Source organism: Nanorana parkeri, unplaced genomic scaffold (assembly GCF_000935625.1).
Source record: "Nanorana parkeri isolate BGI_ZX_2015 unplaced genomic scaffold, ASM93562v1 scaffold59, whole genome shotgun sequence".
Classification (NCBI taxonomy): domain Eukaryota; kingdom Metazoa; phylum Chordata; class Amphibia; order Anura; family Dicroglossidae; genus Nanorana; species Nanorana parkeri.
The window spans coordinates 2,630,886-2,648,597 of record NW_017306327.1 but is presented as its reverse complement, the minus strand read 5'-3'; positions in this window follow the sequence as shown (position 1 = coordinate 2,648,597).

Genomic DNA, 17,712 nt, shown 5'->3' with positions numbered 1-17,712 from the left:
ATTCTTTGATGTAATACATAGCACTTCAACCACTAGAAAGGTGTCGGGGAGCTTGGCTCAGCAGACTCGGGCTAATAGGGAATCATGTGTGCACAGCTAAATAAATATACCAAAATGGAATAAGGGGGCAACCATTCACACCCTTCGTGATCTACCAGCATCAGCTTTGAGAGCTACTGGTAGATCACGATCTACCTAATGGGCACCCCTGGTGTAAGGTATGCCTATAATGTCCTGCCCTCCCTCCTGCTGTAATATTAGCTTATACAATGTATAAAAGTTACTTGTAAAGAAAAACAACATGAGATGCTATACAGTGTTATACTTACTCTATCGTTCCCCAGGAATCTTCCAAGACGAATGGTGATGCAGAAGGCAAGGGTAATGCATGTACTAATCTAAGTTGTTTTTTTTAAAGGCACCTTTATGGACATGGTATAAGCTAACAATTTTGACAAGGAGAGGGGCCTATACATTAAAGCAGATCTTGCACTGTACAGCAAGGACCGATTGAACTTAAAAGCATCAGAGAATACGTTCATGGAATTCCCGCAACCACTGAAAGCTTCCGAAGAACAAAAACACAGCAGGAGGGCTGTGGCAAAGCACAGCTGTAAGGCAGACCTTGCATCTGCTGACTTTAGCCAGGTTGTTATGAACATATTCCTGTATTTTCCATTTGCTAGGTTTATATTCAGCAGGACTCCATTAGCCTCCTTAGTCTGCAACAAACTGATAGTTTTGTAGTACCGGGTACAATAAAAACGAATGCTACTGTACACGAGTTTGCACTTTCCTAATTGCATTGGTTTCCTGTTTCACATACAGAGGGAATTCGTATATTCAGCTTTTTAGCAATGTGATAAGTATGCACAGTCAACAAATTCAAACAATAGGCATGAAGGGAGCACTGGTTCAAAGCGAGGCCACAAAAAAACAATGATAACCAATTGGAGAAAACAGAATATGATATATTGCCTGTAGTTAGTATGCAAGTAAATCATAATCTGATCAAATATTGCCATGTATTTCATTACGAATACACTGGGCTAAAAAGCAGATATGTTTAAAGATGACCATACACTATACAATCCTGGTAGTTTTTCTGGCAGGTCCAACTGGAAATGCAATCTTTGTCTATAGGGAGCCTGTCTAGGTTTCGCTTTGGTGTACCTGAAGGAGAGAGATTGGAGTTAATTGGATGTAAACGAACACATGGTCCCTTACATCTGGATTTCCCATAGAACTATCATGGGTCCAGTTGTTTCAGGTTTTTTTTTCCATCGCAAGATGGGAGGAAAACATTGGATGGACACGAATTTCACAAAGGTGGCATTCGTTTTCTTCTCCATTGATCAGGGGATCTCTGTGTGGATCCCATGCGGACCTTAACGGACAGCGTCCGTGTGAAAGAGACCTTAGACAGGTCCTTGCACTGCATAGTTGATGGTATATCTGACAAATAGAATTGGGTTGTTTAGATGTGTCCTTAAAGGAGAACTATGAGGTGACCTGTCACAAGTCAGCTCTATCGATCGGGAAGGGAGCAGAAATATGCACAGATCCGCTCACTTCCCGATCGTCTCCCTGCAGTGAGCGGTGACTGTCACCGCACCCCGCAGGGATTCCCCCCTCCCCGATCCTCCAGTGCTAAGTGGAGGAACAAATACGGGAGGGGGCGGGCACAGCTGGCTCTGCCTCTGGATAGGCAGAGCCATCTGTCACTCACGCAGCTGGGTGGATCACAACAGTATTGTCTGCTCCATCCCGGCTCTCAGTATATTGCGGGCAATAGCCTGCTATATACAGAGCTTTGGGTCACGGCAGGAGGTTAGAATATGTCCTCCCGTGACCCTAAAGAGAACTACGGGGAAAAACAAACACTTACCCCATAGTTCTCTTTTAAATCTAATGGAGATGGAGATTGTACAAATCTCTGTATACTACATAGCCAGCATTAGAGAAATATGGGAAAAGTAAACTTGGCATTGTATGGCAAGTACTGTCCCCCCCGGCCTTTTAGCGTCATCCAAAGGCTAGTGCTCGCCTATAAAACCAGCATGTCCTGTACAGTCTTTCAGACTCTAAAATGTAGGCGATAAGCGCCAATAGGATTTTACCTTATAAACCACAAGAAAAACAAGTGTTAGGTTAGAATAGGGCTGGACAAATCCCAGGAGCCCGGTCAACCATGCTCATGAAAAATTACAACTGCTGCCTAACTTTAGAAGTTCCCTCTAGTTATGGTCAATGGAGCTGGATCCTGAACTCGAGAGACAGGCTCCAGATTTCCAAATTAATGTTTCCACCCCTGGATTGGATAGACAGAAATTTCATTCGAAAGAGAATCTACAAAATCTGTTTTCCCACACTTCCCCAACTAAATATCAAAAATCAGTAAAAATGAAAGGCAATTTAAAAAATAAAATATAGGGGGACCTACTCCATATTAGGTTATAACGTGCTGGATAAGTGTGATCCAAGTTCATTTTATTACTTCATTGCTGTGCTGTATGTGTATAGACCAATGTAGTTGGATCTGTATGTGCGTTATAATTAAATCGAAATTAATAGGATAAAAAAATTTAGATAAATCGAACACGAAAATTTTATTCAGTAACAGCCCTAAAATATCTATCTATCTATATCGATATATAGATATAGATATAGATATAATCTTTTTATATATACACACACACACGGTAAACATAGTAGAAAGATTACACATTTATAATCATTTAGGCCCCATTCACACCAGATCCTTTTGTCAATGGAAGGTAACCCAAAAAATGAATGGCTGTGAATGGGACCAGTTCACATTGCTCCATTCCGTAGAATGTCCATGCCATGGACTATCTGAAAAGACCCCAGGCCGCATAGTGTCATCGATTGCTAAAATTGATTATGGTGCTGTGCTATAGTGTCATAGCAACTAAGGACGCTGTCCAGCCGAAAGCGTCATAGGAACTTGCTACTTTTCTTCAGTGCAACACAATGGTGTGAACTAGTCCCATTCATACCCATTAATTTTTCAGTGCCTTTGCGTTAGCATCTGTTGAAAAACAGACTGCAATGCAACCAAATCAGAAGATACAATCTCAAACCAACGGACCCTTGGTTGACTTACGATTACCTTCTAATTGATGTGAACAGGCCCTTAAAAACCATAGCGGACCAGAAATGGCTTGATTTTCTCTCATTCAGTTCCGTGAGCTAAACAAAAGAAAAAATCAGTCAGTTTCCCCATCCATGCAAAACAGGGTGGATGGAGGAATCGCCACTGCTGGCTATTGTATTCAGGTAGCCACAGGTGAGCAGTGACCACATCTGATAGGATGCTGTTCAGCCGATAATTTTTTACCTGGCTTTTAAATGGACTTATCAAGCCAGGTGGTTCTTGTCCATGGCATGAATTTTGAAAATTCGAAGCATCTATGGCCAGCTGATCGCAGAAATACTTCTTCCTTACCTTTACAGCCAAGAAAGATGCCATCTTCGCCTATAGCTGGATTGCAGATGCCATGGTGCCGGACATGTGATCAACTACGACACCAGTCATTTGAGGGCTTGAAGGTTTGGTTGAGAGTGAAGATAAGCACACAGTGACTTGACAGTAATTACCATAGGAACAATGTTTTGGGAGACATTGATGACATTAAAAGTTCCTCCTTAAGCACCTTTACCCAACTAACTAATGGCAGAACACAAGCATTGGCAATGTGCTATAGTAATATCGCTGGCTTGTTTCACCATCACAGTCCCACTGATGACACTGTGACAATGTTATTACCAACACAGGAAGTGAAAGGAAATCCTCGCAACAATAGTGTCAACCATTACATTTAGTTGGAGATGCCGTCTACATAGAGTATGCCAATGGACGGAGTTTAGGTCATTTTTTTTCCTTTATAAAAATTCAGGTTTTAAAGCAAACCTATGCTTTAAAAACCTAGCGAAGAGCTAAACGCCATATTAAAAAGTTCATATTTTTGCAATATAAATATGGAATAATCTGTTTGGCTGAAATTTCAGTAAGCACATAAACAACATTATCTAAAAGATAATGCAAACAAAACTTAAGAAAATGATGAACACAAAACAACTTACTCTCCTGAACAAATAAAGAAAACAGTACACTCTGTAGTTTCAGAATAAAAAATGAAGCGGTGAGGACAGCATTTCCGTTTTGAATCTCATTTCCCTTCAATTAAAAAGAGGACTTTGCAATAAAATGATGGTCTGCTTACAGTGTCTATATTTACACACTATATTGCCAAAAGTATTGGGACACCCCTCCAAAAATCAATGCTTTGTTCGTGCCTTGCCAGTGTCATAGAGTAAAGCAAAGAAAGTGTTAAAAGAAATTTCTTCTGACTGCTCATTTTTGTCTAGGGGCTAAAATAAACTTACCTGATCTATGGTCCCATTGGCTGCTAGACCGGTCCCCGCAGCCTCCTCTCCTGGGCTCCAGCGGTCTAAGAAACTATGACCTCGTCATGTCTAATGCTGGTCCATTAGACGCGAGGCAGCTGAAGGACATGTCACCACCAGAGCGGAGGGGCAGAGAGGTAAGTGGTCACTGACGCAGGATCAGGTAAGCGCATCTTCTTTGACCCTAGATCAAAGAGAGCTAACCCTTGCAGCGCGGGGGAGTTGCATGGAGTTCTTCGTTAAGTGTGCAGCTGTAAACGTCCGGATAACATGACCAAAGTCTGGCCATTCTACACTCATCTCTTATTAACAAGGTGTTTTAATCAGCGTCTACTGATAGTATTTTGTTTCCCTGTAATCTCTGGAGACTGTAATGCATGACAATGCTAAGAGGACAACAGTCTAAGATAAAACCAACCACCATGTCTGGTACAATGAACGATTCTACGATTAAATTTGCTTAGATCATGCATATTACTCATTTTAAGGATTGCCCATGCTTGCCTGCTTTTTGTGTTGAGTTGCAGCCAAAATAATTACCTGTTTGGCCATTTGTGTTAATAGGCAATTATAACCTAATAAAGTGATCAAGAAGTACACATCCCAGTACTGATACCCATTGATTAGGGAGCACTACTAAAAAGGTGCCCATACACCTTACGAATATCGGCCGATTTTCATGTGCAATCACGTTTGTGTCCGATATTTGTACGGTTGATGGGCAGTGTACAACTGCAAATACTGTACAATCAACCGACTTTTCACTAACCAGCAGGTTAGAAAACTTTGTCCGATCGTACGATTTCCGCAAGGTTGGTGGCGTTTCCGTACGTCAAAATTCATATGATTTACACTGCGCAGACCAAAATACGTGCGGTCGATTACCGCAATTCGTCCAGGTGCTTTCTTTTAATTACCGCTGATCCAACCTTGCGATAAATCGGGGCAAGATGGGGCCGCCGTACGAAAATTGTACGACGGTTCTATCATCGGTTGAAAAGTGTCATCCGATGATTGCAAGGTGTATGGGCAGCTGAAGGCACATTGAGATGCTGTGAGGGGGATTTATCAACACTGGAGCAGACAGAATCTAGAGCCGTTACCGCTGGCAACCAATCAGCTTCCATCTTTGATTTTCAAATCTTATCTGAACAAACTGAAGAGAGAAGCCGATTGGTTGCCATTGGTAATGGCTCCAGATTCTGATAAATTCCCCTCTGCGTTTTCCTAATTTAACCAAATGCAATGTGGTTTGTTGGAAAACAGTTTAGGTTACATATGCATTGCTTAGTTTTAACACTGGGATGCTATAGGACCTTTAGGCCCCGTTCACACAGAGCGGTTTATGGCGCGATTTCCGACGCAAAATCACGCATATTTCCGCAATATATCACTCTATGTAACTTGTCCAATGCATTCCAATGGAGCTGTTCACATCTCACAGCTCAATGTCGCCTGTAGCTCGTCGCTGAAGCTTGTCGCTTGTACATGACCCTTTTCGGCAGATGTCGCGCAATTCGGCCCCAATAGACTCAATGGTGTCACGCAAAATCGAGCATCACCGGCGATATTGCGCGACAGAAGGGTCATTTTTGCACTGCAAAATGGAAGGAAAGAATGATGATGTCACATCAAGATCGCTGTTGATTGGTTACAGCCCAATGTAGCAGCGACGAAGTCCCGCCCAAAAAACACACGATAAAATGTGCACGGTCGCTCAATATCGCGCAATGTAGCTCAAAGCCGTTCAGCACGAAATTGGGCAATATCCATGTCGCTCAGTGCGAATGGGGTCTTCATGAACAATGGCCACACTGCATAGGAGTGATCGGGTTTTTATTTTTAAAGGCCACTAAGTTTCTATAGGATATGTGTATAGAGTAGACAGAAATAAGCCTTAACAGGAAAATGCTGACCACAAGCCACCGAGAAGTGCTTCTTCCATTTCTAAAATTCAAACTACAGATGTTGCGGTTCTTTTCATGAGGAGATATTGTGACAAATAGAAAAAACACTGAGGATTTTTTATATTTGTCAAAGCTAGTCGTAAACAAGGTGTGCAAGCCAAAATTACAACTAGGCAACAGTATTCTACGTATCTCCACAACATTTGTTGAAATTCTTTTGGGGTTTTTTTAAGAGTCTCAAATGGGATATTAATACATATAGTAAGTTTATTAGGAGGAACACTGTGTCTAGATGTTTCCAAGCTGGACAAATCTCAGCCACTACAATACATATCCTATGCTACTTTTAAATTACAGCTGGCCCCTAGCTCACAGTCCCTGGAATTGATAAAGAGCGGCACAGGCTCTCCTTAGAATTGCATCACGCCTCTGCAAGAAAAATGAGGACATTATTATTAAACAGGATTTATATAGTGACAACAGTTTGTGCAGCTCTTTACAATATAAGGAGGACATTGACGTTACAATGCAAGTTAAGATTCTAAAAAAAAGTTGATGTCTGTATCAAATTCACATACCCGTCAGAAACCAGTACATGAATTTGTCACGGGAGATGTGATGTGGGGTGGCACTGATGCCAGAGTGTCCATAGTGCCTGAAAAGACCCCAGGCCACACAGCGTCATTGATTGCTATAAGGCTGTCGGCTGCGCAGTCTCATTGATTATGGAGCTGTGCAGTGTCATAGCAACTATGGACGCTGTCCAGCCAACAGTGTCATAGGAACCAAGATACCCCGAGAGGAATCTATCAAAACTGGAGCAGACAAAATGTGGAGCAGATGTGCACGGCAACCAACTAATCAGCTTCTCTCTTTCGTTTTCAAATTCTAGCTGAACAAACTGAAGGGAGACGCTGATTGGTTGCCCTGGGCAACTTCTCCATCTTTTGTCTGCTCCAGTTTTGATAAATTCCCCTCAGTATGTGCATCCAACAGCAACCAAAGCCAGGGAGTTGGGGGTGGGCCCACAGGCCTCTTATTCCATTTTTCTTATCACCAATCTGGCAGTATTTGTTAATGAATTTGTCACAGCCATGGCGATATAAACCTAAAGGGTCGCCAATAAGAACTACTTGAACTTGCTGTACATGTCGGAAACAAGCAAGGAAACTGTCGCAGGGTTTACAACAATCTCTGTTGTAGGTATAGGTGCTATACCTACAACAACATTAACGCCTGAAATCTGTCACAAAGGCTATATTGAATCGCCTCCTCCATTATACTTGACAACCATAAGCCCTCAGGGGCAGGGCCCTCCTTACCATCTTGTCTTGAATTGTATTGCGATTGTAATGTCTTCCTTAGATTGTAAAGCGCTGCGCAAACTGTTGGCGCTATATAAATCCTGTATAGTAATTAATAACCAGTCCAATCTCCCTTCAGACCATGCTCCACATAGTGGAGCAAATAAAAAAACTGATACCAGGTAACACTGCAACTTTATGTACATGCCCGAAGGTTCAATGTGGTCACAATTTGGCCTTGGAGATGGCCAGGCTCCTCTAATATGTTTAAGAAGAGTAACAGAGCCTCTGCAGCTTAGAGGACATCCACGTCTTCTCTTTGATTGGTGGTAGGAAGCTCTACATATAAAAACTAACAGCCTATAACCCATGATTGTGTTTTCATAAAAACAAAAGCATTGCAATATGCTGATGAAGAGTCACATGCTGCTATAAAGAGGATCTTAGGTAATGCTGAATTTTCCTGGCAATAAATTCCATACTTACACTGAAATTGTATACAAGCTTTCAAACAACATAACTCAACTAGTTTTATTCTAACAAGAGAAATGTTAACATTGTAAAATTTAACAAAGTGAATGTAGACCCAGTTTCTGTATGTAAGCATTTAAACACCTTCAGTAACTGTACATAGATGTTAGCATTCTTTTCAGCCCAAATAACTTTTTTTGAAGAAATTAAAAAGAGGTTGTCTGCATTTTCCTATACCTCTGCACCTTGCTGTCCAATAGTGGGGCATAGATCACTTTCAGCATGTGAGGTGGTATCCTGCATATGTTACAGAATGTTCATCACCTTACCCAGGTGGCCTTAAAAAAACAATTGGCAGGCAGATGAAGAGTGGTCACGTTGGTCCTGATGGAGCCGCCCCACAAACAGAGGAAGAGCAGTCAAATGGGAACCCCCGTCACTCACAATGCTGGAGCCACCCCCCAAACAGAGGAAAAGTGGTCAAATGGGAACCCCCGTCACTCACAATGCTGGAGCCACTCCCCAAACAGAGGAAGAGTGGTCAAATGGGAACCCCCGTCATTCACAATGCTGGAGCCACCCCCCAAACAGAGGAAGAGTGGTCAAATGGGAACCCCTGTCACTCACAATGCTGGAGCCGACCCACAAACAGGGAAAGAGTGGTTAAAAAAGAACTCTTGGAAATGTAAAAAAAGAACCCTTGCAGTGCAGGGGTAGCTGCTCGTTTTTCTCTAGGGGCCGGCATAAAGAAGATATACTTGTGACAGTCGGCACTCACCTCTCCCCATTTCCGCACAGGCTGTGGTATGTCCCTAGGCATTCTGCAGCTGCATTAGACTTGATGATAGCATGGGTCCTTAGACCGCCGAAGCCCGGGGGAGAACAGGCTGCAGAGACCAGTCTAGCAGCTAAGCAGGACTGAGGATGAGGTGAGTATATCTTCTTTATTTTAGCCCCCAGACCAAGACAAGCACCTTACCCTAGCAGTTTGGAGTTAGCCCCACTGCAAGGGTTCAGTTTGACATTTTGTGGCGTTATATTTAAGTGCGACCCGCTGTCACTCACAATGCTGCGGCATCCCACAGGCAAGGAGGAGTGGTCAAGTAGGGATTACGGTCACTCACAAATGCTGGAGCCTTCTCACAGGCAGAAGAAGAGTGGTCATGTAGGGAACACTCAATGCTGCAATCATCCTGCAGGCAGAGCATGAGAAGACTCACAGACAGAGGAAGAGTGATCAAGTAGGGACCAATGTCACTTACAATGCATGTCACATAGGGCAGCTTCAGGAGCAGAAAAGAAGTGAATAGCTGAATACAGGGGAAGTGCAGTAAGATGTAACAGAAGGTGGAAGAGCAAATTAAATAGTTTTGCTACTCTGAATAAGGAAGGAGGGGGCATACCAGGATCAGACAGGTATTTACCAAATATTAGTTCTGCACAAAACTGTTCAGCACACAGCGTGAGCTAATAAATAAGCACCAAAGATTCCTTAAAAAACATCTGAGTTGACTGACACTGTAAGATTGGATACATAATAAAATCTTGGATCAAATCATGTACAGTCCATTGTAACCTGACTACTGAATTAAACTGCTCAGGAGATACACGTCATTAATGTCGTTTTATAAAAGAAAAACATCAGCTGCAATCGACAGTGTAACTTCTAATGTAGACTCACATCTAGAAATACATATAGGGGAGCTGGTGTACCACCCAAAGGATTGGCAATTGTGTTCAGCCAATGGTCACATAGCTCTACTGCAAATGTAATGATGTATGGAATGGTTAAATGTATCGTTATTTCTGTGGATTGTAACCCCATGGTGTTTGCAAACTGTGAAATGCCCCTTAGGCCTCATTCACACTGCCACGCGTATATAGTACCATATGCAGCATATGCAAATAAATGGCTCCATACACATAGCTGTGTATGGAGCCGTATATTTGCGGAGCGTAAACATGCGCAAAAACAGAATGGATGCGAGATGCGTCCAGGCAGCGTATATACGCACGTTCGCTCATACAGTTCATTCAAATTTCTATTACGAATGATGCATTCTGGGATTGCATACAGTGCACGCACATATGCGTATACATACGCGCATGTACGCATATATACGCAATATATAATTTTGCTCTTGCGTTGTGTGTGAATGAGGCCTTCTATTATGAATGATGCATTGTGGGATTGCAAATAATGCACGCATATACGCAATATACCATTTTGCTCTTGCGTGGTGTGTGAATGAGGCCTTCTATTACGAATGATGCATTGTGGGATTGCAAATAGTGCACGCATCATACGCGTATATACGCAATATACAATTTTGCTCTTGCGTTGTGTGTGAATGAGGCCTTAGCATGAGAACACTATTAAACCTCACAACAGAGAGCTAGGAATGTGCAAACGTAGCCCCAATGCATGGGTTAAGAAAATGTATGCCCAGAGTGAGTCTTAAATGGTTCCATTCATTTCTCCAACCCACTACATTCATCTCTAGGAGCCAGAGGAAGTACCCGGTACTTCTAGGTAAGGAGAAGCATGTGATTCACTCCAGGTGACAGTGCTGGGCCTATAACAGCCATCATTGGGGGAGTCCATCATTTGATCGGTGATCTGGACCATAACAAGTACACTACATGCTGCACTTGCAATTTTGTGTGGATGATTGCATTTAAAAATAACTTTCAGCGAGAATTTTTTTTGTACAGGAAATTACTGTAACATGACCCAACCATGAAGCACGATCATTGCACCTCAGCAGATTTTTGGAGAAGTCATGCAGTGACAGTAATAAATAGGACAGCTCAGCCTTATGCAGACTATAGAGATGAACTAGTTAAATGGACACAGACAAATATTTGGCAATGAACTACATTTACCAATAAAGGTTTCAGCAAGCATAGAATTGTACAGATATTCCCAGTAATACGGAGGGAAACACACAATAATCAGTACTTTCCTCCCAATGCTCAGAATAGAAATCTTTTACTTCCTCTAAAGAGGGCTGGAGAGTGCCAGTGCCATTATCTGATTGTTATTGTGAAGAAATGAAAGCGATATCAGTGTCACTGACTACTAATACTGTAACCCATGGCAACCAATAACTTTAACAACCAAACACTGTCACATTATACATGGTCGGCTGCACGTTACACAATAATGTATTAAATACATACTATGTACCAGAATTAAGCAGGACATTCAGAAAAGAATTCAACAATGATAGGCGTGATATGTTACATGGGTCATACCGGTATGGTCTAAAGACAGAGGTGGGCAAACTCTGTCCCTCCAGCTGCTGCGGAACTACAAATCCCATGAGGCATTACTGGATTCTCACAGCCACAGGCATTACTCCCAGAGACAGATGCATTATGGGATTTGTTGTTTCACCACAGCTGGAGGGCCAAAGTTCCAAAGTTTTATCCCCTTTGGAGACACTAGGGGCCACATTTGAGGCCCCCTTCACACATGGCTCCCGATGTCTCCAAAGGGCCGCATATATTATATACAGTATAATGCTGCAGAAGACCGTCATAGGCTGAAGGCTTACTAAAGGAAATGATCAGAGACAGTTCTCTTTGGAGACATTAGGGGCCACATTTGAATCCCCCTTCACACATGGCCCCTGATGTCTCCAAAGGACAGCATAGAATAACATTAAATGTAATACTGCAGAAGATCACAGAATGAAGACTTACTAGAGGAAATGATCAGAGACTGTTCCATTTAAAGAAATTAGGGGCCACTTCAATCATGTCCCCTGATGTCTCCAAAAGGCCGCATATAATATTATATATAATGCTGCAGACGACAGTCATAGACTGAAGACACACTTGAGGAAATGATCAGACATTGTTATACGGGAGTGGTTGGAGCCTCAAGTAATATAGGAAACAGTCAGAGACTGGGGACAGGTTAAATGAAACTGCTAGAGATTATGGTTATTAAAAGGCCCCTTTACAAATCAGTACTCCAATTACTGATTGTGGGGCCACACGTCAAAACACCAAAGGGCCTCATATGTCCTCGAGCCACAGGTTGGGCACCAGGTACCTAACAGAACCAGCCAGCATTGCGCATTCCTCCATACCTATTGGGGGCAATGTAATGATGCAGAGTTGGTGGTTGGCTGTGTATATATTATTACACCCCCATAACAGAACTAAGGGAATTGGTGATGGGGCATTTTTAGGAGCCCATGTATTGGCCACTGAGAACAAAAATGACTTACCCTGCAACAGCTGAGTCAAAGCAGCAGTTGATTGTGCAGGAACACTTTACAGAACACAATAGCATACCAGTTATATGAAGGAACATCATCTCAGCCAATTCTATGTTAGCCAGACCTGATCCTTACATTCTCTTTAGTGACAATCTATACCCAAGGTTCATGGACATGCTACACCGGTCCTTGGTCTGTTCATCTTCACTAGCCATATAGGAAGCAGCTCATGCCTTAGGCTACAATAGGCTCTTGTACGTCTGCTACGGATATATGGAACGGATTGTATACAGGGATCTCACTGGTTTCAGGGTGCTGCAAAAGGAGATGACTGCCAACAAGTGGCTAAATCTCTTTACAGCAAAGAGATAGAGGGGCCATTAACATCTGTGCACGTGCGTACACATGAGTGTATTTCAAGCATTGTCATGCATCAACCAACGCGTGTTTCCTTTGTGCACTGAAATGCGTTATTGGTGCGCCTTTCCAATGCATACATTAGTATTTGGAGTGCAGAGGGTTAACAGCCACTGACCAAGGCTTTTTAATACCGGTTGTAAGATTTTTACATCCTTCTGTATTGCGTTAACATCGACTTAGGGGCCTCGCAACTCACAAAAACGAATGGACATGTATTTTTAGGGCGCAGTGACCTGGGTTTTGCTGCACAAGAAAAATGCAGGTCACCGCTCGGAAACACAGAACACAATTGTTTTCTATGTTCCCTGTTCACTGACAGTGTGGAAACATACAGACCTGCTGCATTTTTTTTTTTGGGAGCACACTGATGGCACCGGTGGACACTAAACCGCAGCCATTGCTGGGCAGAAACCTGAATGGAGTGTACACTTTGTACACGCTAAATAAAGTTAAGAAAAAAAAAAGTAAACCGTGTGATGCGTTGAAGGATCCAGATCCCTGGACCTCAGAGAGACACTAGCCCGCACACTGAAACTTAGCCCCGTGTACATCTGTGCCAACATGTGCGAGGATGTGCGTTTTTACGTACGTCACTAACACACGCTGTGATGACATTCACCGTTGGGTTTCATTCACACTATGTGAGATTGGAGATAAAAAAGCTTTTGTAAACGAGCATAGATGCATCTTATGCACTCCAAAGGGTATAGTCAAACCTTGCATCTAGATGTGTTTATCGGTTTACATGCCTTTTCCAAAAAAAACAAAATAGAAGTCAGGTGCATTTAGGAACCAATTTAATCTTCTAAATGCACAACAATGCATCTAGAACAGAGGTGGGCAAACTCTGGCCTTCCAGCTGTTGTGGAACTACAAATCCCATGAGGCATTGCAAGATTCTCACAGCCATGGGCATGACTGCCAAAGACAGATGCATTATGGGACTTGTAGTTTCACCACCTCTGACCTAGAAGCATAAACACAGCATCTAGCCTGACAGATTTTCCTCTGCATATGAGGAGGACAAAAACACAAGTGGCAAGTGTGAATGAAGCCTAAATGACACCCCAACGCACCTTGCACTTTCATGCACGTGAAATGGTACCAGAGCGCGGGTTAACAAAGTAACATGCATTTTGGTGTGGCGGCTAGGCCAGCCCATTGAAATGAATGGGTGCCCCCACATGTGAAAACACACATACACGCTGTTGCACCCGCACAAGTGTGAAAGGGTGGGAGGCTTAGCGTTTTAGCGCACAGGCTAGTGTGAACAAGCCCTAAAGCACTGCAGTGTTGAGATGGGTACAGCCATTTTTTATTATGGTGGGGCCACAACGCATGTTTTAGCGCGTCAGAGCGCGTACATCAAAACGCAATGGGCCCATGATGGCCGGTGTAGACCTAGGTCTACCCCCAGCAAAAGCTCATACCTGCAGTGATCATAGAAGCAGCCATCAATAAGCCATTATGATTGCCTTTCCTAGCTATGCCAGGCCCACCATGACACCAATGCCCAGCTATTGTTACATGATGAAATGCCCCCCTGGCACTCACCAGGCATGCAGAAGCCCAGGATGGAGACGGGTATTATATTCCTTCAATGCAGAGCCCTGTCTGCTCCTCCCGGCATGCTAATGTCAAGCGATGTGTGATAAATCCAGAGAGAATGTGACGGGAATGGGGGAGAAGAAAAGGATCGGATCACCCCAATGTCAAGGTGAGGAGAGGAAGGAACGGAGAGGACCGGGCTGGGATCCGGCTGCAATCCAGACTGGGTCTAGGTCCGCACAACGGTGCCAACTGCTGCACTTCGCCTTTCTTCCTCCTTCTTCTTTCTTCCATCAATGCTGACCGGCCGCCCCAGTCCTCCCATCCCGGAAAGTCAGGAGTTGTTGCTTTTCCCAGCAGCTGCTGGTGGCCATTTTTAATCTTTATTCCTCCTCCCTCTTCCTGACTCACTCCGAGATCTTCCCTGTCCCTCCCTTACCCCCCCCCTCTGCTGTGTCTCTCGGTGCGATGACAGTGCCTCCTGCTCTTTTCTTCTGGCTGGCTGCAGATAATGGGGCAGCTTTATGTCACTTCCCTCCCTGCAGCCAGTCTAGGGTGGGGGGGAGAGCACCGAGTCACTGGATTGTTAGGGCCATGGGATAGTACAAAGGATCCATCAGAAAATCACACCCACAATGAGTCCACATTGGCCACAGTGTTTATTTGAAGCCATTGGAAACCACTGTGTCCTGGGTGGGTTTTACTCATAATGCTCTGCATACTGGCACAAGATGGCACACTTACCTTACAAGTGTGCACTTCTCCAGAGCTGTGCAAAGTACCTTCAGTCCACCACCACCATGTGCCCTTCTCCAGTGCTGTGCAACATATCGGCAGTCCCCCGCCACCATGTGCCCTTCTCCAGTACTGTGCAAAGTATCGGCAGTCCCCCCCCCCCCTGTGCCCTCCTCCAGCACTGTGCAATTAAGCCCTTCCCCAGTGCTGTGCAAAGTATCAGAAGTCCCCCGCCACCATGTGCCCTTCTCCACCCCTGTGCAAAGTATCATCAGTCCCCCCCGCCACCGTGTGCCCTTCTCCAGCACTGTGCAAAGTATCGGCAGTCCCCCCGCCACCGTAAGCCCTTCTCCAGTGCTGTGCAAAGTATCTGCAGTCCTCCGCCACCGTGTGCTCTTCTCCAGTGCTGTGTACAGTATCTTTGGTCCCCCTGTGCCCTTCTCCAGTACTGTGCCAAGTATCTTCCATCCATTGCCAACTTTTACCCTTCTCCAGCCCTGTGCAAAGTATCTTCAGTCCCCTGCCTCCTTGTGCCCTTCTCCCGCACTGTGCAAAGTATTTGCAGTCCTCCGCCACCATGTGCCCTTCTCCAGCACTGAGCAAAGTATCTGCAGTCCTCTGCCACCGTGTGCCCTTCTCCAGCACTGTGTAAAGTATCTGCAGTCCTCCGCCACCGTGTGCGCTTCTCCAGCACTGTGCAAAGTATCTTCAGTCCCCCGCGACCGTGTGCCCTTCTCCAGCACTGTGCAAAGTATCTTTATTCCCCCGCGACCGTGTGCCCTTCTCCAGAGCTGTGCAAAGTATCTTCAGTCCCCCGCCTCCTTGTGCGCTTCTCCAGCACTGTGCAAAGTATCGGGAGTCCACCGCCACTGTGTACCCTTCTATAGTGCTGTGCAAAGTATCCTCAGTCCCCCCTGACCGTGTGCCCTTCTCCAGCAATGTGCAAAGTATCTTCATTCCCCGCCACTCTGTGCCCTTCTTCAATGCTGTGCACAGTATGTTCAGTCCCCTGCCACATGTGCCCTTCTTCAGTGCTGTGCAAAGTATCTTCAGTCCTCCACCACCATGTGGCCCTCTCCAGCGCTGTGCACAGTATCTTCATTCCCCCTACAACAATACCATCTCCGACGCCAACACTTCCAGGTTCCCCCACACATGATGTCATGGATTATGTCCCTATATTCTCAACCCTCTGCTAAAGTACAAATTAATGGGGGCCTATCGGAGACGTTTTCCATTTCAAACGGAACGAGACAAGGGTGCCCCCTTTCTCCTTTGATCTTTATCTTTACCCTAGAGCCTCTACTGCGGAGAATTAGGTCCAATCAGGATATTCGTGGGATCGGAGTGGGGGCCCATACTCATAAGGTGGCCGCCTACGCGGATGATTTACTCTTTTTCCTCACAGCCCCGGACATATCGTTACCAAATCTATTAGCGGAGCTTTCTGAGTATGGGAAGTTGTCCAATTACCATATCAATGCCCAAAAATCAGAAGCCCTGAATCTCACCCTCCCCCCAGCCCATGTGCTCCGCCTCCAGAGTAATTTTCAGTTCGCATGGTCACCAAACTCACTCAAATACCTGGGCGTCCAACTACCGAGAGATTCGAAAGCGATTTACTCTTTGAATTTTATTCCCCTGCTACAAAAAATAAGATTGGACCTCGGGGACTGGTCACGCCTAGCGTTCTCCTGGACAGGCAGGTGCAATGTCATCAAACAGAACATCTTGCCGAGGCTATTATACCCGGTGCAGGCACTCCCCATCTCGGTCCCTAGGGGTTTCTGGTCGACAGCTCAGTCCTTGATTACCAAATACATCTGGGGGTCTAAACCGGCTAGAATTCGACATTCCATTCTTCGTCTACCCAAAAAGTACGGGGGGCTGGCTGTCCCTGACGTACATTTTTATTACGTAGCTGCCCATCTCACGCACGTCCTCGATTGGTGTCGACACTCTACTCAGAAACCATGGGTCGCCATCGAACAATGCTCCTCTCTCATTCCCCTTCACTCACTCCCTTGGTGCCCCCAAGTGCCTCCTTCGATCCGGGCACACCCGACGATTGGACAGACATGGAGAATGGCGCGGAAGGTGTTCAACTCCAGACTGATCTCTCCCTCACCCTCTCCGCTTCTCCCGGTTGTAGGATCACCGGACTTTGTTCCGGGCCTACAAGACCCGGCATTTCTGCAGCTCCAGGATCCAGGAAGTGTAGGGTTCTACACTTCCTTCGAGGCCATGACTGGCCGTCCCTCACAGCGATGTCTGGGGACCCCCTACTCTCTCCACTGGGGTTCTGGAGACACCACCAACTGACCCTCAACAAAAAACGATAAATAAAAGAATTTGTAAAAAACACTTCCAGGTTCCCAGGAATTGGTTGACCACTGATGTAATCCCTGCGCATGTGCACAGAAGATACTAACAGGGCCATCACAATAATAAGGCAGCCTAAGGCGGTTGTCTCTTTCGGCCAGAGCATCCCAGGTTGCTGTATGCTCTTAGAAACCTCTGACACTCTGGCTCCAGGCAACCAGAGAGGTACTGTGCACCAACAGCACCAGGGCCATCTTTAATACTGATTGGACCCTGGGCAAACATTTTCTTGGTCCCCCCACTCTTCCCATCCGGACCCCCTAACCAACCCACCCCCCCACA